General features: G+C 46.0%; 1 protein-coding gene across 5 annotated transcripts in view; it reads right to left on the reverse strand.

Moving 5' to 3' along the window:
- R3HCC1L (R3H domain and coiled-coil containing 1 like) overlaps positions 1-24,365 on the reverse strand; it is a 482,602-nt gene that overhangs the window by 323,217 nt on the left and 135,020 nt on the right. The gene's annotated exons all lie outside the window — the stretch shown is intronic.

The raw sequence follows: 24,365 nt of genomic DNA on the forward strand, positions 1-24,365 counted from the left end.
GCTTCCTGGAAGTACTCGTAGCATAGCAATTAAACAAGTTTACAGAATTAAGTGGAATTACACAAACAGATACACTTGTGTAAGAGAATACTTCCAGAACAAGTACTTGCAAAGCCAACAGTTTTAACCTTTGTGTTCAAATGGGATAGGCATTTCTCAGGCACTGACATAATTGTACTACCTGGCCTTAAGATGGCAATAGCTCGAAATGATGCAAGTACCTCGCCATATGATAGCACTACCTGGCAATAATATCTGGACACAAATCAACACTGTTGGCTTTGTCAACGATTGTTTTAAACGGGACTTCAGTGTACAGAACATATACGCGGACACATTTTATTATAAATCTAGTTGCTCAAGACATTGTTCTTAAACCAGCAATGCATGTGCAGCTGTAATTAAACCACTAGCTCTCAGATGACTGCGCTTAGAAAGAACACTGGCAGGCCATATAAGCACAAATGGGGCAGCTAGTGGGTGAGAAAAGCCAGATGGATTAGCATGGCCAATTAATCGGTGGGTAAACAAACGAAAACAACCCCAAAGTGTATGTCCACTCTCCCATCTCATTTCCCTCCTAGGTGCACTCCAGTACAGTAGTTTCGGTTTATAGGTAATAGACAAAACTCAAAGAGGAAATATCCAGCTGTGGTACCCGCCACCAAAGATTTTACAAGCACGTTAAAATTAGTTCAGATTTCACATAGGTGGGTGTAAAAAGGGCTGGTGCTCAATGCCACTCGAACTGGGGCTAATCTTTGGAGATGGGGGGCAATGAAGTAGGAGAGAAATGAGTACACAACTACATGCCCATTATATTTTGACTTGTATGCACCAATGTTTTTTTGTCAGTTGAATTTCTGACGGACTATGTGATCTATTTTCAAGCTGAGCTCAAGCAACAAAAGAGAATATGTGATTGTTGCTAACGTGTCCAATGGTTGTTTTACAATTTGAGAGGTTCACTATTAAACGTCACCTAGTTTTCAGAGCTGTGAACACTGCGCTCAAAGAGGGGAGTCCCCAAAGAGCACATTCGGTAAATCAAGTAGAAATGTAGTGTTTCTCCAAAATTAGCTTCTTTTATGTAAGAGACGCATGCGCTTTGAACAGATGCCAGTCTAGTGTGTTCATCCATGATGCCAAGAATCCGCAAAACATGGAGGATAAGGAGATGGTGCCCAAGAGCCTGAATGCTGGTGTGCAGCAGACGGAGGAGGCAGCGCCACTGCCGGCATGTTTACGGGCTAAGGTGGACAGCAGCAAGTGTGTCTCACCAGCCGCCCCTACCCTGGCGTTTCAGAAGGTGAGCGTAGTCTCGGGTAGTGACTGGGGGCTGGTTACAACAAGGGTCTGTTGTCCAGGCCAACAAAGAACGATCCTTCCTTGGTCCGATGCCTCCTGCCTTGTGTGCAATGCTTGTTTGATTATTAAGGTGGTGTGAATTCATAACCAGTGCAAAGACTAATTTATAAAGTAATTGTGCATTGTTGGTTGAAGCTGTGAAGTTAGATTTGTACCTGGAGTTTGATTAATGTGATAAAACCACACCATAGCAAATATTGTTTGAGGGATTTAGATTTAGTTTTAAACCACTCGCTACAATCTGGTGGTTCTGTGTGTTCTTAACTAACCTTGCTTGTAGCGGCAGGAAAGGAACAAGTTACTTACCTGTAACTATTGTTCTCCAGCATGGGTCTGGCATAGATTCACATGCTCATTAATATTCCCCGTCATTAGGCTAGGAATCCTCAGTAAAAGAAAAAACAGTTTCACTTTCAAACCTGTATTTCTCCTTTACATCAATCAGTGTCATCTGGATCATACTGCCCCCATCTAATGACAGTCCTCTCTCTAAGCCCCTCCTCTGGCAGCCATCTTCATATAGGGACATATATTTCTTTCTGCATTACTTACATTATGGGGCGTTAAATGTGCATCACTTCCCTCTGTGTATTCAGAAGTGTAATCACCTTGTTGCCTTTTAAGACCGTGTTCTACATATTAGCCCCTTGCTAACAAAGGAGGATTTATAGCTTTTCAGTGGGCATTTAGTGTTTTAGCTCCTTGCTGGCTATCCGTCTTATGATAATCATCAGATATTAATCCCTGGCTGTATTTTCTTTCTCTTCATTATAATGTATGCACCTCACAGGTGCCTCAGACTATTGTTTTATGCTGTAAGCAAGGGGGGCCCCTCAACCATCATGTTGCAATGGCCCCTACAAACCGAGCCATGACACATCTTCAGCCAGTCCTGGCTTTAGGCTTTCCCTTGTGGATAGAGGACTACTCGGAATGCAGGTGAAGTTTAATAGTAAACCTCTCAAATTGTAAAACAACTGTTGGACACGTTAGCAACATCCATATATTCTCTTTTGTTGCTACAGCTTCGGTTCAAAAACAGATCACGCTGCACCAGACTTTTAACATAGTCCGTCAGAAATTCAACTGACAAAAAACATTGGTGCATACCAATCAAACTATAACGGGCATGTAGTTAGGTGCACTCATTTTGCTCCTACTCCAGAGCGCGCACAGCTCCCCGGCAACAGCAGCAGGCTGGCAGACGTGAGCGAGAGGGTCAATTCCCAAATGGTGCTTCGACCATTTCATCGCAAGTTGCCATGCCAACGCCATACACTGCTCCTAAACTCCCCTTTCTTTACATTTAAAGTACCAATGTTTTAGAAATTAAAGTGCCAAAACCAACAGTAATCAACCACATTGTTTGGGGGGGGGGGGGAGAGGGGGCAAGACAACTTTTAAATTCCTTGCAAATAAAACAAGGGAGAAGGGGCAAGGTGAATATGGACTGGCGAGCAGTTCCAGAGGCGAGGAATAGTGCAACAGAAAGCTTATTCAGAAGTTAATGCCTTCTTCATCTGAGGGACATCAAGACACGCAAGCGTTTTACTACTAGGCCAAGAGAAAGCATTAATTTAGCAGCAAAATAAGAATGTCTGTGGCCAAATGGACCTCAGTGCAATGCAACATGCAGCATGAATTAAGGTAAATGCAAGACTCCAAAAGTAGCCAGTGGAGCGATGAGGTAATAGATGAAATGTGATGATATTTTCTTGCGCTCACTGCCAAATGAGCAGTGGTGGGGATCGCAGACCTCAAAGGTCTCAATACTCATTTTGGACTCTTGCGAGAGGGGAACTTTGCCACCATCAACATGAGAAAGAACTAGTGCCTGCACCACACACATTGACCATAAAAAAATATTTGATCTAACAAAGCAAAGAGATCTGCTAATGTGCGGTCAGACTTTTTTCCACATGAACATTCATAGGGCCTCATCACGTGTTGGGCGATAGCGCTGGGGCTATCTGCCCTACCGCCAAACCCACCGGCGCTATTAGCGCCGGATCTCGGGTTTGGCGGATTTGGAATCCCCCATTCCCCACTGATACCATTCGGGAATGCCCCATTCCCCATTGGGCTCAATGGGGAAATTTTGTGCTCATACCGCCAGCGGATTTCCCGCCGGTGGTATGAGCACGAATTTTCTGCGGATTTCCCCCCAGTTTAGAGCTGGGGAGAAATCCGCCAAAGCCCTATTTGGCGGACCCTTAAATCCGGCGGTAACAGTGCTACCGCCGGATTTAAGGGTTACAGCCAAATTCGCGATGAGGCCCATAGTGTTCTGTGGAATTAGAATGCCCAGTTAACAGGCATGTTGCAATTTGATCGCTGCTCAAAATGGACAGCCAGGAATGTAAATCAATACTGTGTTTTTAGGAAGAACATACAAGAAATTCACTCTTAACTGAATTAAATTTGAGATTGGCAGCCAGCATCCAAGACTCAATCAGATCTAAACAATGTTTGTGTTGGGAGGCGTCCACCTCAGATAACTGATTAAGGAAGAGTTGATGTCATCAGTGAATGGGTGAATACTGACCCCAGACTCTGGTACCAGACTTCGTAATAAGTTAAAATTAAGACGGACAAGAATGGGAGCCATAATCGACCACTTAGGCCCACCCACATTGTATGGGCAGCGCAGGTAACAAATAAATCCCTCTAATACTAATATATTCAGCTTCTTAGCCAAATAAGGCTAATGTAAATATGTTTATAAGACAAACAGTGTGTACTCCGTGTTAGACAGTTCAGAATGTACAGGTTAACTTTACCAGGTTGGTCTCAGACAAGCGCCGGATAGCAACATGCATTTTCCTCATGGAGTTGAGAATACAGCAAAGTCCCAGAAATTAGTAGATACATCAGAGGGAAAATACACAGTTATTATTAAAGCTAGAAATAGTCGATCAAATCCAGCAAATATTAAGATGAGATCCTAATGAGGTACTTGATTTAATTAGTCCAGTTGAAAAGGCAAACAAAGCCACTTATAATGATAAAAGCATTAAAAAAGATAACACAAATGTTAGTCCTATTGAATCTCGGTTTTAGCAACACCATTAGTAGCAATATTGGTTAAGATCCCAGAATTAAGAGAAGGGCAATCGGAGGATGTCTTTTCTTTGATTAAAAAATTATAATCCTGCTGAAGCGATTTAATAAGGGACATAGATATTGATTATTCTGATATTTTAATGGCCAGAAGAACCAAATGGGTTCGGCCAGGTCTGAACACTTTTTATGTAAACTCTATAACGCGACCTTTAAACATCCAAGTATTGTTTACAACGTGGGTCTAGGTACCTTGTGGTGCATCTAGGCAGTTCTATCAGGGCGGTGGGGCTCTCTTACTCAGCAATGATCACAAACATATTTTTCTCAAAAGGAGGTTACATAAAACAATTATACACTGACACATTTCTGACCTTCTAATCTAAACAATTGCATTTTTGTATGCCCTTCCTTTTCAAGCACTAGCTTATTTGGAGGATGAACAGATGTGATGGGTATTGACCCTGCTAAAGAACATCAATGGCTATTGAATTGGCCTGCTCATTTATGGTGCAATCCATTGACAGGGTACAGATGTAGCCTACTGTCCTCCTAAAGTAATACTTCAGCAACCAGGAGCGCATGAGACAAAACAGAATATAAACACAGATTGATAATGTTGTTAGAATTCTGTCAAGGAATGTGGCAGGAATGGTATCAAAACCAAACAACCCTGAGTTTTTACATTTAATTGAAGCTAAATACACAGACATGATTCAGGAAACATAGCTACTTAAGATACAGACACTTGAAGGTTATTTTGTTTCTAGAGGTCCTGAAAAATGTAAAAGAGGTACCAATGCTGGAGGACTGGCTACATGTGTTTTTTTTTATCTCTTTGCAAGTTACAGCGACTCAATCTGATAATTTTACTTGGACTTTTTCTAACTGATGCTGGAAGTCACTGCACCTATCTTTTTATTTTGTATAACTTATTTCATGGTGCCACTAAGTCAGCCAAGTAAGATGCCATTAGATAAACAGAAGGAATTAAAGATGAGTAGCCTACTTCATAAATCAGCCTACAATTTGATTTTGGTGGGGGGTGAAGCAGGGGGTCAGGGGTGACAAATACATATATCAAGGATGTGCGTCTACAAGATGAATCAGCCAACAAGTAAGATTTCTCCTTCGGTATCCCTTTCCCGATTACTGTACAAAACATTGAACATTTGTGGGATTAGGTTTTCACTTTGTTAAGCATTGCATCAAATCAGACGGGACAGTCAGCTACTACATTTAGTAAGCATGCTCAGCGACGACGCCATGTTTCTTTTTGTTGTACACAAAAATATGGCTTAGAATACTATAACTTTTTTGATTGAATGCAATTCATTTCATTCAGCAAAGCACATTTTAATGGCTTTGCACTGAAATATCAGGTTAACTAATGTTAAACAGACACGCTTCTGTATTTATGCAGAGATGTAAAAAGGGAAGTTGGTGAACTGTGCATTTGTATTTTAGTATTCTGAAAGGACAATAAACTGTCAATTGTAAATCACATGAGAGGTAAATCTAATTAAACAGAAACACTGATTATTTGAGTGCTGTTTATTTTAAATAAAGAGCAGGCAAATAGCCATTTCTGTTACATGGGAGAGAATATCTCACAGAGCTTATGTACTATGCATCTAAAACTAAACTCTGGTTCACCTAATCTTTGAGACTGCACTCACCCAAAACATTCACTTTGACCAGATATAATTGCAGTGAGAGTGTGTGTGTGTGTGTGTTTGAGAGAGTGTGTGTGAGTGTGTGGGAGTGCGAGTGCGTGTGTGAGAGAGTGTGTGTGTGTGTGTGTGTGTGTGTGTGTGTTTGAGAGAGAGTGTGTGTGTGTTTGAGAGAGAGAGTGTGTGTGTTTGAGAGTGTGTGTGTGTGTGTGAGAGAGAGTGTGGGAGAGAGAAAGAGAGAAAGAGAGTGAGTGAGTGTGTGTGAGAGAGTGTGTGTGTGAGAGTGTGTGTGTGAGTGAGAGAGTGTGTGTGAGTGAGAGAGAGAGAGAGTGTGTGTGTGTGAGCGAGAGTGTGTGTGTGTGTGTGAGTGAGAGAGAGAGAGAGAGTGTGTGTGTGTGTGTGTGTGTGAGAGTGAGAGTGTGTGTGTGAGTGAGAGAGAGAGAGAGTGTGTGTGTGAGTGAGAGAGAGAGAGAGTGTGTGTGTGTGTGAGTGTGTGTCGACATGCCCTTACCTGTGGCCCTAATAACAAGAACTCAGACAGAAAGTAATCTGCTTTATTAAAGCAGCCTATTAAAACGATCCTGTTTTACAGAATAGCTGTCTCATTAAATGGATTCAGTTGATAGTAATGGGGCAAGACACAGACACAGACACAGACACACTTCAAGCTGGATTGTACAGTAATATGTTCACCAGAAACAATGATTTTGAAAGTGACAAGTGGCAAATACATTATTGGTTCTAATTTTAGGACCGTTTGTACGATATAAGAAAACAATAGACCTGAATTTGGGATAAAAATATTGAAATACATACATTATTAATACATTCTCATATATTTCAATAACTGTTTTCCTGCAGTTATAATATATCAGCAGATTTAGACAATTCTACAGAATCTGCATATATTCTTTTTAAGGGCATAGGTCCATTCCATGAGATATGGGCAAATCAATATTGAGTACAATTTTGATTTCACATTCCTGAGGCAAAGGCTACCTCATACCCATCACATCCCCTTAAGTTATGGAGAATGCAATTGGCCAACTGGAGAAAGGAGGCCAATCCTATTGGGTGTGAGTAAGTGAAGGGAACCTATCACAGGCTCTATTCAATCCAAAATTGCAGCATCAAATGATGCTGATGCTGCATGGTCAGAGTTTTCTGGGTATTTCAAACACATAGGAGCAGAGGAACTTTTTGGGAAAGTGGAAAAGGCAAAAGAGTATGTTCTACTTTTCTCGTGTTGATTGGGGTGCCACCTGGATGTGGCGGGTGGGGAAATCGCCCAAAGAAGGCCTTTTCCAGACTAGGCTAAATTGAGAGACATCCTATCAAGGGAAAACCATACAAATGGAGAGGGATTTTGGGAGAAGGTGGACACACTGAAAGGAACAGTATCTGGTGGTGATGCTGGAAGCAGGCTAACATCCATACCTGTCCTGGGCATCTGAAAGACAACTGGGAAGGGAGTACAATAAGCCTACAGCATTTCAACACGACCAAAGAATTAATTAAATCCCAGATATCATTGTAAAGTACTTTGTGAGAACCCTCTTTATAAGCCATCTCACAGAAAGGGGTAATATAATACAAGACGTATGTGATTTTTGATTGACAATTAAAATGTAAACCCAGGGTAGTGACCATAAGAAGGGTTTTCTCAAGCAATTTGGGATCTCTGGAGGCCTCAGACATCCCACGTTGAGTCAGGAATGAGAAGCCTTTGTGATTAGTGTCTGAAATATGTTCCTTAATTAACCAATTGAACTGGAGTATTGAGAGGATGGATCTGATTAATAATCGGGAGTGGGTTTGGCTTTACTGTCCTGGCATTCCGAAAGGAAATAGAAATTCCTGAACCCAAGCCTCTAATTGTAGCCAATGCAACACCACAGAACTTTCATGTATCAATACTAAAGCTAGAAAGAACAAGTTACTTACCAACTGGTAACGTTCTTTCGACTGGATGTTCCTCCAACGTATTCCTCATCTTTGATAATCACATCCAGCTTTGGAAAAAAATTCTCGGCAGAGGGAGCAGTGCGTCAATGGCGTTGAGTCGATGTCCCTCAAAAGCCTCCGTCAAGGGTGACATCTTCGGGTGTACAAGTAGCACGTGCGGTGCCCGTTGGCCTCAGTTCTGTTTTTCACTCATGCTTGTGTTGGTTTTTAGTGTAGTCAGACTGTAGACAGCCCTTAGAGAGTGGAAGCTGTAACAGCATGGGAAATTCTACAGAGGGGTAGGGGAGGGCGATGAGGAATACGTTGGAGGAACATTCAGTCGAAAGAACGTTACCAGTTGGTAAGTAACTTGTTCTTCGAATGGATTGTGTCCTCCAACACATTCCTCATCTTTGATAAACTCCCAAAGAAATATGCAGAATTTGAAATTAGCGGCACTTTATAAGGCCGAATACAGTATCGCCTTACCAAAGGCAACATCCTGTGAGTGGGAAGCATGTAAACAGTAAGGCTTTGTGAATGTATGCAGTGAAGACCAGGTTGCTGCCTCACAGATCGATTTAAATAGGCACACCCCTTTGAAGGGCTGCCGAAGAGGCTATACCTCTGGTAGAATGAGCCCTCAAGCCTTCTGGCGGGTCCTTGTTTGCCAATTTGTAACATTCCGAGATGCCAAGTATAATTCACCTTGATAAGGTCGGTTTTGAAACAGCTTGACGCAATTTCCTTCCGGTATACCCAATAAAGAGTTGGTCATTCACTCTGAGCTTGGAGAGCCTAGAAATATAAAAGCTTAAAGCTCTTCTAGGGTCAAACCTATGGAGCCTTTCCTCCTTTTTACCGGGATGTGGCGGGGGTAGAACGCTGGCAGAATAATTTTCTGAGTGGAGATCAGATACAACTTTAGGTAGGAAGGAGGGTTTTACCCTCAACACCACCCTGTCCTTGTGGAACACGGTATAGGGTGGCCTGGAAGAAAGTGCCTGCAACTCGCTCACTCTACATGCCGATGTGAATGCAACCAATAATATGGTTTTGAAAGTTAACAATCCCAATGGGCATGTGTGCAAGTATTCAAATGGGGCACACTAAAAACTTTAGAACCAGATGAAGGTCCCAAACTGAGACCTGAAAAGAAGAACGTGGGAACACATTTGTGAGCCCTTTTAGAAATTGAATTACCAAGAGAATTTTAAAGTAAGAGCATTCTTCCGAAGAGCGCTTTAATATGGAAAGCGTTGCCAGGTAACCTTTAATTGTCCCAACATTGAGACCTTTGTATGCCAATGATAAGAGGAAAGATAATGGCCCTCATTAGGACTCCGGCGCTAAACCATAGTGCTATTAGCACCATGGTCCATGGCGGAATGGGGAATTACCACTCGATTCCGAGGTTTGTGGGGCGGTAATTCCTCATGCCGCCATGGCCCTTCCCCATTCCCATTTTTGCCCCGTAGGGCTCAATGGGAATGGGGAAGGCGCTAATTACGGTACCGCAAATTGCGGTACCGTAATTAGCACCAAGGTCCCTTTGCGGGTCCCTACTTTAACGGCTGGTAAAACCAGCCGTTAAGGTCGGGTCCCGCAAAGGGACCTCGTAATTAGGTGCTAGGTGTTGAACGTCACCGCAGCCTTTTACGGCACCGTTAAACACTTAGCGCCTGGGTCATAATGAGGCCCAATACTTCTGGAAATGAACATAGAAACGGATCAACATTATTTTCCCTGCACCAATCGCAAAACTTGTTCCAACGGCAACGTTACAGGGATTTTGTTGCTGGCCTTCCTGCCGAAAGCAACACCTCCATGATGTCTTCTGGGAGGTCCCAATCCTTGTATCTCATCCTTTCAGAAACTAAGCGTGAAGATTGAGAGTGTTGACCTCTGGATGGAGAACCTGTCCCTTCCTTTGCGAGAGAAGATTCTCTCTCTCTGCGTAAGACGAATCGGAGGACAGATGACATGTCTAGAAGGTCCGGGTACCACAGTCTCCTGGCCCAATCCAGGGCAATAAAAATCATGCAGTTTCCGAACCATATTAATCTCCTAATCACTTTAGGAATGACGGGGGTCGGTGGAAACGCGTATAGTAGTGGGAACTCCTAATCCACCACGAACGCGTCTGCTAGAGCTCCTCTCAGAGGAATTTCACTTGAGCAATACCTTTCGCACTTCCGGTTGCCTCCGGTTGCAAACAGGTCTACTTGAGGGGTTCCCCAAAGGGCAAAGATCTCTTGAAGGACTTCCTGAGATAATTCCCACTTGTGGGACACTGCACCCTGCCTGTCCAGAGCGTCTTCCGTCGTGTTTTCCTCTCCGGCTAGGTGAACTGCTGATAAGGAGATTCCTTCCTGAATTGCCCAGTACCAGAGCCGCATTGCCTCTCTGCACTGTGGTAGTGACCCTACACCTCCTCTTTTGTTGAGGTAATGCATGGCCACTGTGTTGTCCGTCATTATCAGGACATTCTTTCCCCGTGCAGAGGGCAGGAAGGCTTTCAGCGCTAGTCTGATTGCCCTCAGCTCCAAAAGGTTGATGTATAGTTTTGACTCCGATGGAGACCAACGACCGCTGATTGTCAAACCGTTTGCATGGGCTCCCCACCCTGTGAGTGAGGCGTCCCATCACTACTGTAATCTCTGGCCATGGTTGCCAAGAAGTTTCTCCTTTCAGAATATTGTCATTGCAGGCCCACCACAGGAGATCCGGTGTGACCCTGCCTGGAACTTGGAGCAGGTCCGTCATCCTTCCTGAGAATTGGGACCATTGCATTCTTAGAGCCTATTTTTACAGGATCTCATTCTCAGGCAGGCTTCTGGCACCAGATAAATGCAGGATGCCATGAGGCCAAGCAACCTCAAGAAAATCGGAGGCCGGAAGATTCTGGGCACTCTGAAATTTGGAAACCATCTGAAGAATGTGAATTTCTGTGCTTAAGATGGATTGGTGCATGAAAATAAGCATCCTGAAGGTCCAATGACACCAACCAATCCTGAAGTTGGAGGGCCTGGAGGATCTGAGAAAGTGTGACCATCTTGAATTTGACCTTCATGAGGAACTTGCTCAAGTATCTCAAGTCCAAGATGGGTCTCAGTCCTCTGTCTTTCTTGGGGATCAAAAAATACTGGGAATACCAACCCTTGTTCCACTTTGCTACAGGTACCGGTTCTATAGCTTCTTTCTCTAGCAGAGTTCATATCTTCTGCTGCAGCAGCGAATTTGGAATCGTCAAAGAGTGTTTTCCCAGTGGATTGTTGTGAGGCTGTGTTAAGAATGGAAGATAGTAACCTTGGGCTAGTGTTTCCAGAGCCCAGGCATCTGAAGTAATGTCTCGCCATTCTTGCCAATGCGGAGACGGTCTGCCCCCACTGGTGTTTCGAAACAAGTTCTCAAAGCGGTTTTGGGGCAGTTGCTGCAGCTGCTGATGGCAAGGAAGCTGTAACTGGAACTGGCTTTGCACTCTTAACTCGTCCACCACAAGGGATTTCCCTTTGGCCTCTTTGACTGGCCATTCCTCTCGCCTTTCCAAATGAGGAGGAGTAGTAACGATAGGATCGTCCCCTCCAAGACTGTCCTGATGAACGAAAAGGCTGAGGTTGCCTAACAGCGGCTCCTAAAGATTTTGCAGCCGGCTTTGAGGTCTGCAACCTCTCAAGGCTCTAGTTAGTCTTGCTGCCAAAAAGGGGAGACCTGTCAAATGGCATGTTCAGAAGATGGGACGGCACATCTGGTGCTAAACTCGACTTCCGCAACCATGCACATCTGTGCATAACTGTGCTAGCAGCAATGGATCTGCTGACGCTGTCCAATCCAGACTGAAGGGATTCACGCTTGGCCTCCTTGCCATCTCTACGATAGCTAGAAAACCTTTCCTTTCCTCCCCTTCTGGAATGTGCTCCGCTGCCAATTAGATGCACTCCCACAGAGTGTATGAAAATGGGGCTAAGGCACAAGTGGAGTTGGCCGACTTCAAAGGCCATACTGCCAACTGAAAATACCTTGCGTGCCCATCCTCCCACACGCTTGCCGTCCCTATCCAGAGGGATGGGAGGGTACACCGCTTTGTTAGATGTAGCTGTGGCTGCCTGGACCACCAGACTCTCTGCAGTGGGGTGTTTGGACAGATAGCCGGGGTCGCAACTGGAAGGGCGGTATTTGCTAGTAAGGGATTTATCCACATCAGGGATGGAATCCGGGGACTCGAGGGTGTGCGAGTGTCGGAACGGGAACGCTCTCGGCTCTCGAAGGCACAGACAGAGGCTTGGCCTCCTTGAAAACTTCTAGCATTTTCAGACAAAATACTTCCCATTCTGCAGATGAAGAATGTTTAGTGGGGCACCTACGTTTTCTGGAGATACATCTGACGACGATGAAAATGGCGATCAATGGCCGGGGCCATTTCCGGATCTTGACCTCTTTTCCCCACTCTGGCATCTAAGAGAACAATCTCCAGACTCGACGGTCGAGGATCGGTCAGTTTTTGGTTTTACAACCTGCCTGTAATTTCCCCTACGTTCCTCACAGGACTTTACCTGTCATCGCCTGACACTTTGAGCAAGACTCCGTGCCATGGTCTTCTCCCAAGCACCACAGGCAAGATCCATGCAGGTCTGTGATGGACATTTTTTAACTGCATTCCTTTCACTTTTTGAAACCAGAGAGAGGGGTATTCGGGGGTCGATGATGAGGACATCTTCGATGATTTTCTTTCGAAGAACGAACTGCGTAGTACAAATATACTCACAAGGCGCGCCGATTCTCCAAATCAACACGTTCTGTGGAAAAAAGGAACTGAGGCCATTGTGCGTGATACTTGTACACCCAATAACGTCACCCTCGACGGAGACTTTTGACTCGACACTATCGGCGCCCTCTGGCAAGAACATATTGTCCGAAGCAGCTGAAGCTGGACGTGATGTATCAAAGATGAGGAATACGTTGGAGGACACAATCCATTCGAAACAGTGTCTCACAGATGGTGTTCAACATTTTAGAGTTGAAGCAGTCAGAGAATAACAAGGTCTAATAAGCCAATATGTTTTCTCTGATACCAACACCTGCTGATAAACATTTTTGTTTCAAACCTTATTCTAAGATTCGTTGTTTGATTAAAAGCTAAAACCAATATCAGTTTGTATGGTCATATTGGACAGGAGGTTATTCATTTGTCCAGAATAGTCATCCATATGTGTTTTGATACATAAGGATGTCTCTGTGTATTGCACATGTAAACAAACAGCTAGAAAGTTGTGTTTTCTCTTCTGTAGACAAGCACTCTTTATTTGATTTTGTGATGTATTATTTTAAATAAAACAGAATACTCGATTTAAAACCTGTTTTTTGTTGCAGATTGCGGGGTTGGATTATCGTGATAGGGTTATTAGATCAGGTATAACTAACTGTAAAATTAATTACAAAGACTAACAATGTAAATATATGCCATAAGATTTGATTTATTTGCTTGTATAGCACACTGAACCCTTGGGTAGCTAAGCGCTTGACTTGAGGAAGTATTACTGACATGTTATACATAGTAAAGTAGAATAAAGACAGGAGAATATATATAGTATTTACAAAATGTCAAGATTTACAAATAGTGTGCATCATACGACACTGTGGAAGACATTTTTCAATATTTACATAGATATACAGTCAGCATTTTATGTGGGGGAGGTTTAGGATGGGGTGGGCTGGGGGTGTAGCCAAGATTTAACTTTGAATCGGAAGGCTAGGAAGGAGTGTTCGTCTCTAATCGCAGGGGGCAGGGAGTTCCAAGTTTTAGCAGCTAAAACTGGGAAGCTGGATCCACCTGAGTTTTGGAGTCTGAATTTGGGCATGTTGAGGCAGTGGGCATATTTGGCTGTAGTGGGTCTTGAAGAAGTTTTACAAGTGAATTTGTCTATCAGATATTTGGGCACTGTGTTGTTGAGGCATTTGTGTGTGATCATGAGTGTTCTGAAGGTAATCCTGTCTTTTATGGGGAGCCAGTTGGCAGTCAGCCTAGCTTGGGATATGTGGTCGGAGCGTGGGATATTGAGAGCTGCTCTCAGAGCGTTGTTTGGAAGGATTTGGAGTTTATTGATGTTTTGTTTGCTGGTGCCTAGACAGGAGGGAGTTGCAGTAGTCGATTTTTGAAAGTAGTAGGGCTCTGGCCAGTGTGATACAGTTTTGTGTGGACAGAAAGGGTCTGCAGACCGTTATTTGTTTAGTGGTGTATGCTGAAGAGAAGGCTATGGAATTCACCTGTCTAGAGAGTGACAGGGTGGAATCGAGGTAGACCCCCAAGGTTTTGGCGTTATTGGAGACATTGATAATATTGCCATCTATATTGAAGGAGTTGTATTGTGGGTTGAGTTTATTTAGGCATTGTCTGGATCCAATGAGTAGAAGCTTGGTTTTGTCGTTGTTAAGACAAAGGCTGTGCTTGGCCATCCAATCTTGGATATTGCCGTAGATTTCATTGAGACGGGCAGAGTCAGACTCGTAGTTGCCAGAAGAGCGTGATGAGGATCTGAGTTTCATCAGCGTAGTTGGTGTATGGGACATTCATGTCATCAAGGAGGTTAAATAACATCTTGGTAAAGATGTTATATAGCGTGGGTGAGATGCAGGAGCCTTGGGGGACACCGCAGGTGATGGGCGAGGGGTCTGCTGAGGCAATGTCTGAGAAGACCCTCATGGATCTTTCAGATAGGAAGGACTGGATCCATTTGGCTGCACTGGGTGAGAAGGCAGCTGAGGTAGTGAGGTGCGAGGTAAGGATGCTGTGGTCAACTAGTTCGAAAGCCGCAGAGAGGTCCAGGAGTAGGAGGAGGGAGGGTTGGCCCTTATCTTTTGCCTCGTTCATTTGGATCTTTAGATCAAGAAGGGCTGTCTCAGGGTCATGTCTTGGACTGAAGCCGGACTGACGGAGGCCCCAGAGGTTGTGAGATTCAAGATGGTTTTTGAATTTGTATGTATGCCGCTTTATCAAGGATTTTTTGTAGGAATGGGACTGTGGTGATGGGACGGTAATTATTGGGAATGTTAGGGTCTTGAGTGAGTTTTTTGATCAGTGGTTTGACCCAGACATCTTTGAGATTCTTGGGCACTGTACATGAGGCAAAGGAGGTGTTGATCAGTGAAGTGATGAAGGGAGGTGTTGATCAGTGAAGTGATGAAGGGGACAAATTCTTTGGCTCCTTCTTTGATTATGGCAGCTGAGCAAATATCTCCTTCACATTTGGAGGGTTTGAGACTAGCAATTATGGATTCTACCTGTGTCGAGGTGACGGGTAAGAATTCAAAAAGGTTAGTGGTGTTGTGGCGTTGGCTGTGGGGGGCAGTGCTGATGCCTTTGGAGGCTAGGAGTGTTCTTTTAGTTTCAATTTTATTCTGTAGTAGCGCTATTTTGTCCAGGATAGCCTTCTGGATGTTGGCGCACCGCGAGGCGTCTTTGAGGCAGGTGGACTGGGGGGTATAGGAGATCCATTTCCCCTGAGGATTGTGAAGAGTTCCTTCACGTTAGAGCTATCATTTTTAATTCTGTTAAATGTATCGCTTTTGGTTTTGATGATGGCAGTTTTGTAGTTGGTTGCCGCTGCTCTGAAGAGAGCCAAGTTTTGGGGAGTAGGGTTCTTTATCCATTTGGTTTCTAATGATCTTTTGGATTTTCTCAGTGCTTTTAGTTCTGGTGTGAACCATTTATTTAAGTGACTGGGTTGTTTGGCTTTTCTGGTTTTGAGGAGGGGGCAATTTGGTCAAGAGCTAGAAATAGGTTCTTATTGAAGATGTTGACTAAGGTTTCTGGGTCTGGTACGCTGGAAGAGGTGTGCTTGATGATGGGCTGGATGAGAGGGTGGATGGCCTCCAGTGTGATGGATTTGTTATTCCTGGTGGTGGCTGGCAGTGCTTGGGGAGGCAGTGTCAAATTACGGACCGGGGCTTCTAGTTCAAAGTGGATGATGTGGTGGTCTGACCCTGCGCATGGGGTATTTGAGAGTAGATTAAGGTTAAAGTTTAGGTTTGCGACCCAGTCAAGAGTTCTGCAGTGGGTGGGTTCAGAAATGAGTTGGTTGAATCCTAGATTGAGAAGGGATTGTTCTATGGTAGAAGCATGTGTGTCTAAAGGGTCTTTGTAACCTAAGGAACAAGTTACTTACCTGTAACTGTTGTTCTCCAGCATGGGTCTGGCATGGATTCACATGCTCATGAATCTTTGCCGTCGTCAGGCTGGAAATCCTTGGTAAAGTAAAAAATCAGTTTCAGTTTCGTTTCTGAACTGTCTTTCTCCTAATAACCAATCACTGGTCTCTGGGTCATGCTACCACCCAGCCAATGACTGCCCTCTACCTAAGCCCCTCTTCTGGCAGCCATCTTTGGATTTGGTAGCACGTAAAGTGGCAGTAGAACCAAGTGAAGAGCCGCAGAGGGGTAGGAGGGAGGGTTTGCATGTGAATCCATGCCAGACCCATGCTGGAGAACAACAGTTACAGGTAAGTAACTTGTTCCTTCTCCAGCATGGGGTCTGGCATGGATTCACATGCTCATGAATACAGGAATACATAGCAGTACACAAATGCACAACCACTGGAGGTGGCAAGGCTCAACATTAAGCATCCTTACCTCCTCACCAGGCCCACCTTCAGGCGAACAGGTTGCGCAGCACTGCCTGGCCGTCTCTGGACTCCTCCCTGGAATCCCGGTCGATGCAGTAGAATCTCGTGAAGGTGTGCGTCGACCTCCACGTAGCAGCCCTGCAGATGTCCAGCAGGGGCACACCACATAGGAACGGTGTGGTAGCAGCAATCGCTCTGGTCGAATGGTCTCTCGGACGGCCGGGCAACGGTCGGTTTGCCAACCGGTGACCGTGCATAATGCAGCCGGAGAGCCACCTGGAAATGGAAGCCTTCGAGGGGGCCTTCCCTTGGTTCACAGGACCAAAGTTCACAAACAGCTGTGATGTCTTCCGAAAACTCTTCGTACGGTCCACTTAGAACTTCAGCGCTCTAGCTACATCCAGCGAGTGCAAAGTCCTCTCGGACGGCGACGGGAAGAAAGGAACAAGTTACTTACCTGTAACTGTTGTTCTCCAGCATGGGTCTGGCATGGATTCACATGCTCGTGAATATTCCCCCGTTGTCAGGCTGGGAATCCTCGGTTAAGAAAAAATCAGTATCAGTTTCGTTTCTGATCTGTCTTTCTTAGTAGTAACCAATCACTGATCTCTGGGTCATACTGCCCCCAGCCAATGACTGCCCTCTACCCAAGCCCCTCTTCTGGCAGCCAGCTTCGGATTTGGTAGCAAGTAAAGTGGCAGTAGAACCAAGTGAAGAGCCGCAGAGGGGTAGGAGGGAGGGTTCGCATGTGAATCCATGCCAGACCCATGCTGGAGAACAACAGTTACAGGTAAGTAACTTGTTCCTTCTCCAGCATGGAGTCTGGCATGGATTCACAATCTCATGAATAAAAGAATACATAGCAGTATACACATGCACAACCACGGGAGGTGGCAAAGGCTCAACATTAAGCATTACATACAAACTCAACATTAAGCAATTCTTACCTCCTCACCAGGCTCACCTTAGGCAAACAGGTTGCGCAGCACTGCTTGGCCGACCCTGGAGTCCCAATCGACGCAGTAGAATCTTGTGAAGGTGTGCGTCGTCCTCCACGTAGCAGCCCTACAGATGTCCAGCAGGGGCACACCAGACAGGAATGCCGTGGTAGCAGCGATCGCTCTGGTCGAATGGGCTCTCGGATGGCCGGGCAGCAGTCCGTTTGCCAACCGGTGACAGTGCATGATGCAGCCGGAAAGACATCTGGAAATGGAAGTCTTCGAGAGAGCCTTTCCTTGATTCACAGACCCAAAGTTCACAAACATTTGTGACGTCTTCCAACAACTCTTTGTGCGGTCCACGTAGAACTTCAGCGCTCTAGCTACATCCAGCGAGTGCAAAGTCCCCTCGGCCGGCGTCTAAGGCGACGGGAAGAAAACTGGTAACACCAAGGGCTCGTTGAGGTGGAAGTCCGACGGCACCTTGGGCATGAAGGAGGGGTGCGTCCTCAGCACCACCCTTGTGTCATGAAAAGTTAAGTATGGAGGCTTGCAAGATAGGGCCTGGATCTCTCCCACTCGTCGTGCGGAGGTGATGGCCACCAGGAACACTGTCTTCCATGACAGGAATTTCAAAGGCGCCGAATGCATAGGCTCGAATGGGGCCCCCCATGAGCCTGGTCAGCACCACATTAAGCTCCCACACCGGGGCAGGAGCCTTCACCGGCGGGAACGATCGGAATAGTCCCTTCATAAATTCCTTCACCAGGCGATGAGACCACAAGGACGCCTGTCCCATAGTCCTGGTATATCGGGAGATGGCAGCCAGATGTATTTTGATGGAGGCGTGAGCCAGTCCAGCTTTGGCCAGCGACAGTAGGTACGGCAGTACTTGAGGGGCCGTAATCCGCAGAGGGTTAATCTTCTGTGCATGGCATTTATGACCGTAACACTTGAGAGTTGAGGACGCCCTGGCCTTTGCAAGAACCTCTCTGCAATCAGCCGGTATATCGTACCCTCCAAACTCTAGTGCTGCAGGAGCCAGGCCTGCAAGTTCAGCGACTGTGGGTCGTGATGGAGAATGGCGCCTTGAGGGGCCGTAAACCACAGAGGGTTAATCTTCTGTGCCCGGCACCAGACAGAAAACCTCTTCCATTTGTGTCCATAGCACATTTAGAGTTGAGGACGCCCTGGCCTTTGCAAGCACCTCCTTGCAGTCCCCCGGGACTCTAGTGCTGCAGGAGCCAGGCCTGCAAGTTCTGCGACCCCGGGTCATGGTGGAGGATGGCGCCTCCTTCTCTGGAGAGGAGATCCGCGTCCGTTGGTAGTTTGACTGGGGGGGGACGCTGACATGTCCAAAAGGTCCGGCAACCAGGTCTGTCTCGGCCACGCCGGTGCGACGAGGATCATCCTGCACCAGGACCGTCTGAGTTGGTTGATGAGTCGCATCAGCAACGGTGGGAACTCAGAGGAACAGGCCCTCCCAGGGGAATGAGAAGGCATCGCCTATGCTCCCCGGCTGGGGAAACCTGCTGGTGAACCTCTGGCACTTGGTGTTCGTCGCTGTCGCAAATAAATCGATCTAGAGATTGCCCCATTGTTGGAATAGCAGATCCACTTGATCCTGTCGCAGTTGCCACTCGTGGCACGAGCGTAGCTCCCTGCTGAGTGAGTCCGCAATGATGTTCTTTATTCCTGCCACGTGGAAGGGTACCAGAACCATCCCTTGGGCGTCGGCCGAGTACCACAGATCCTGGGCCTCCTTGGATAGGGCTGGGGATCTGATGCCTCACTGCTTCCGGATGTAGAACATCGTGGTGGTGTTGTCGGTGAAGATCCTCACCACCTTGCCCTTGAGGGATGGGAGGAACGGCCTCAGGGCCCAGAACACGGCTCAGAGCTCCAGGACGTTGATGTGTAGCGACCTCTCCTCCGGGAGCCAAAGGACTCTTGCATGGAGATCTCCAGTGTACACTCCCCATCCCTCCAGGGAGGCATCCGTCGTCACTGTCTCCTGATGTGCCAGGGTCTGGAAGTCTCGTTTCCTTAGAAAGTCCCTTGCCTTCGGACCTGATGTGTTTGGATAACCAACCAACAAAACATAAGTTCCTTTAACTAATGAAAGTTTGTTCCCAATATTCACTGGGTGAAGGTTTCACCCAGGGTCCCACTCTTCTGGCCTGACCCTTGTCAATTGTAATCCAAAGTTAAAATAGGGTGATGGCTTCACCCCTGCCGTCCCCCTCTTCTGAGCTGACCTTTTCTCACTCATACTTCTTTGCATCTCCTATTCTTTTCTCCTTACACTTGGGTGATAGTTTCACTCCTTGGATCTCCCTTGCTCGGGCCCGGATCCTTTGCATTCCAGCACTTACCCCTGGATCTCCCTCCTTCAGGGTCGGACCTCTCTAGATGGCCAGTGTTGTATAAGCTTCAACCCAGATCTCCATTGTCCAGGCTCTAACCCTTTTTAGTTTCTTAATGTCTTTGTCAAACAGTTCAGTGTATCTCCCGTTTCTGGGTTCACTTTATTTCCCTTCGGGACCTTTAGACTTTGTCCCTCTCCTCCGGCCTCCCTCCTCCGGGTTCATTGACGCCTTTTCCAAACTTTCTACTGGTTTCAAATGTTTGCGGGATTCACATCCCCTTCCTTCATTCACAATTCAGGACTCACTTCCCTTGCTTTTAGCCAAGTCACGGATCAAAGTCTTTCGATTGTACAGGATTTTTGCTCGACCCTTGCGTATGACCACCGAGTTCCTTCGGCGGCCTTCCTATAGCCTTCTGGTTTATATAGTTTCTCAATATGGGGCTTGACCAGAGTCTCTTGAGTTAGCACCCACGTGGTGCCGCTTTCCCTCAGCAGCTGGTCTCCCATTTTATTAGCCTTGGTTCAAAACTTGCCACTTTGCGTTCTCACTCAACAAAGCCCGGTGCTCATCGGTTCTCCCCTCGGCTCATCGGCTGTGATGAACCGCTTGGCTTTCGGGTTCTCTGGAGTCAAGGCCGGTACCATGGGCGCGGGAGTCTCCTCTGCTCCACCTCATCATTATAGGCTTGCCCCGTGTACTATTGGCATCTGCAGCAGGACACTTGCAGTATTGTACGCGGTCTCAAATTCCTCTCCACAAAGTTCCGCAGGTCTGGGACGAAAAGGGCAAGGTCGCTTCTCTCCCCGCCACATTCTCGCCTCCCGCCTTCTTTCTCCTTCTCTTGAACTGCCGCTTTCTATTAGCTATCTCCTCGTGCTGCCGTCGTATCCGTCTTGCTCGCCTTGCTCGTACTGCACTCGTCTGCTCCACCTTTTATCCCTGTGGGTAATGGTCATCAGGTGTGTGTGGTTATTGTCAGTAATTACCTGACTCTACCTGACCCTTAGGTTGGGACATGTCAGGTAAACAGTTCATCATTAGTCAGTTTTCTGTCACAGTAACAAAAAGTATTTCTATTGGGAAAAAGAGGGGGGTCAAAGGTTTTGAGTGTCCTATGGGATGGGATGGGATGGGATCGGGAAAAGGTGTCACAAGAAAGAAAATGGTTAGGTAATTCAGAAAGGTCGGGTTTGTAGGAGTTGTGTAACGAATGGGAAGGACCAGCATTCTTATCAGAAACTAAACACAGGGAATTGTTGGAAACGGCAGTGTTTTGTTTGATCTGAGTACGTTGTGAGTGTGGGAAATAATAAACAGAGGGACGTGCAAAAGAAGGATGACCGGAATTATTGTCGTGACCTATACTGGGGGGGTTTGTAGGAATGATTGTAGGTTTTCCCAGCAGGTTGTGAGCTCAGAAAATAATAATCAGTGGAACGTGAAGAAGAATGACCAGAGTGTGTGGATATACAACGGGAAAACAGGGATTCTGAGAGTTGTGGGTTTTGAATGAAACAGGATTTGGCCTTCTAGGGTATTTGGCAGATGTGTAGGGGTTGTTGGATTTAGATAGGAGAGATTTTATGGGAGGAAGCATGGCAGAGGTATTCTAGCCTATACAGACCTCAGGGATGTAGTCCGCCTCTTCCTCCACCTCAGCATAGTACCGCCTCTCACATGGGATATTTCCCCGAGCATAACCCCGGGGCCCCTCATGCAGGTGATCCTCCCTCGCTCGTCCACCCCCAGGGTTGGGATCTGAGAGCGTCAGCCCTCCCCTGGCAACCTGAATAAGGGTTTCCCTGAGGTCTACTTGGGAGAACACACTCAGGTTTCTCACAGGTTGCAGAGGTGACATTAATCTACGTGATAGTCTCCACGTGGAGAAAAACATGAGCTAGTAGTACACCTTAAAGACATAAAATATTCCAACTAACGCTGAGCCCGGCTCCTACTATAGAAGAGACTAAAAATCGATGAGCCAAAGTATCCGTCCAAAATCTCCCAAAAGCAGAGGCCGGCTAAATCCCTAAATCCCTAACAGCAGACATAAGAAACATTTGCACCCTTAGAAGAGCACTGAATGAAAGGTGCCCAGGATTAAACCTAAATTAAACCTAAATAAGGTGAAAATAAGGTGAAAAGACTTGAAATATCCGATACCATGAGGGTAGCTGGCCACACAATTATAGATCAAGAATTGGAACCAGTGACATTACCAAATCGCCACCCCCCTCCCAAGGAAAGGGTGGAGAGTACGGACGGAGGGGCAATTATAACAGCTCAAGTCCATGCTAATGCCCAATCTAGCATGGACAACAGCCCTGTGAAAGATAATGAAGGAATTTCAACAGTTACAGTTACCAGTGTCCCAGCTAATACTAATAAAGGAGAGCCGATTACTCATGACAATGCTTTACCCTCTGATAATATTAATTAGAGACAATTAGACTCAGAAGCAATTCTGGTACCTGATACCAAACTTTCAATCGCACGTAATGTCACACCCTCGCCTCATCCCATAAACCTATCGGAGTCGCTTATTATGTACGGGTCTTCGTCAGATACCTCGTCTTGTTCAGCAGCCTCCTATGTAAACCCAACACCACGGAGGCCTCCCAATTTGAACTGGGATACTGCCTTCTGTCTTGATGTGACCATGGGTGCGATGAATAGAGTTTTAAAGTCATTAGCGAAATGATATAAGACACTTGATTATAAGCTAAACACTCAGACTGCTATGCTAAAAAATCTTCCTGTTCAATTAGCCGACAACTGTATCGAAAAATCTAAACAGCCTCTGCTACAAATAAGCGGACAGTGAGTGTGTATGCAAAAATAGTAATCCCTACTCCAGTAATTACTACCCTACCCACATCGTAATGCCCTGTTAATCTCCTGTCAATTAGTAGAGAAAAAGAGATAGATACCACTGCTTCGTTAGCCGAGCAGTTGAATAACAGAAATGAAATGGGAAATTCAGATGTACCTATCCCTGCTCTGCAACCTATAAAATCCGCTTTTGGGATTTTCCAAGGAGTAAAAGTTAAAGAGACAATATCTCAAATTGAAATGAAATCAAAGAATCAGAAACCCTGTTCTAAATCAATGAAACTAGATTCCATGAAATGTATCCAACTATTGACGACATCAGAGAAGAACAAGTTACTTTCTTACCTGGTAACGTTCTTTCGATGGGATGGTCCGACGACGTATTCCATATCTATGACATGTAATCACCAAAGCTGTGCTGCTTCGGAAACTTTTTTCGGCGTCTGCGTCGATGACGTCGATGCGCCGTCGTCGAGGACCTCCTCCGACGTCCGACGTCATCCGATGTGATAAGTAGGACGCACGACGCCCGTAGCCTCAGTTGTAGTTTTTTCCCCCAGAACGTGTGACATCAGTCAACTGCCAGTCAGACACAAAGCCTTGCGGAACGGAAGTTGCAATCGCAAAAGAAATTCTGCAGCGGGGAAGGCAGGGCGGGAGCGATATGGAATACGTCATCGGACCATCCCATCGAAAGAACGTTACCAGGTAAGAAAGTAACTTGTTCTTCGAGGGGATTGGGTCCTCCGACGTATTCCATATCTATGACAGACTCCCAAAGCAGTACCAGAGCAAGGAGGAGGGAAAGAATTTAGAATCAAAATTTAGAATAGCCAATCAAATAGCAGAGCAAAGGACCGCCTTGCCAAAGGCCAGATCCTGCCCTCGGATGGAATCGAGGGAATAGTGAAGTACAAATGTATGCACTGAAGCCCAGGTGGCTGCATCACAGATGTTGCGAATAGGAACACCCCTATGCAGGGCAGTAGATGCAGCCACACCCCTGGTAGAATGGGCCCGCAAGCCAGCCGGTGGGTCCCTACCCGCCAAGCGGTAACACTCCGAGATGGCTAAAATAATCCAGCGAGACAAAGTCTGTTTCGTCACAGCTTGCCCCAAACGCTTTCCAGCATAACCAATAAAGAGTTGATCGTCCACTCTGACCCAGGACATGCGTGAAACATAAAAGCTTAAAGCTCTCCTAGGATCAAGCCTATGGAGCCTCTCCTCTTCCTTACCAGGATGCGGAGGAGGATAGAATGCCGGAAGAACAACCTTCTGGGCCAAATGAAATTCCGTCACTACCTTCGGAAGAAAAGAAGGACGAACTCGAAGGACAACCCTGTCCTTGTGAAATACAGTGAAGGGTGGCTTAACTGAAAGTGCCTGTAACTCACTCACTCTGCGAGCGTAAGTAACCGCAACTAAAAACACAGTTTTCAGAGTTAACAGCCTCAAAGGGCAAGAATGTAAAGGCTCAAACGGAGCACCCATAAAAAACTTAAGAACAAGGTTTAAATCCCAACCGGGCACCAGGAAAGGTGACGGAGGGAACACATT

The sequence above is a fragment of the Ambystoma mexicanum genome, chromosome 8 (genome assembly GCF_040938575.1).
Source record: "Ambystoma mexicanum isolate Mex_15411 chromosome 8, UKY_AmexF1_1, whole genome shotgun sequence".
In the NCBI taxonomy this organism is placed as follows: domain Eukaryota; kingdom Metazoa; phylum Chordata; class Amphibia; order Caudata; family Ambystomatidae; genus Ambystoma; species Ambystoma mexicanum.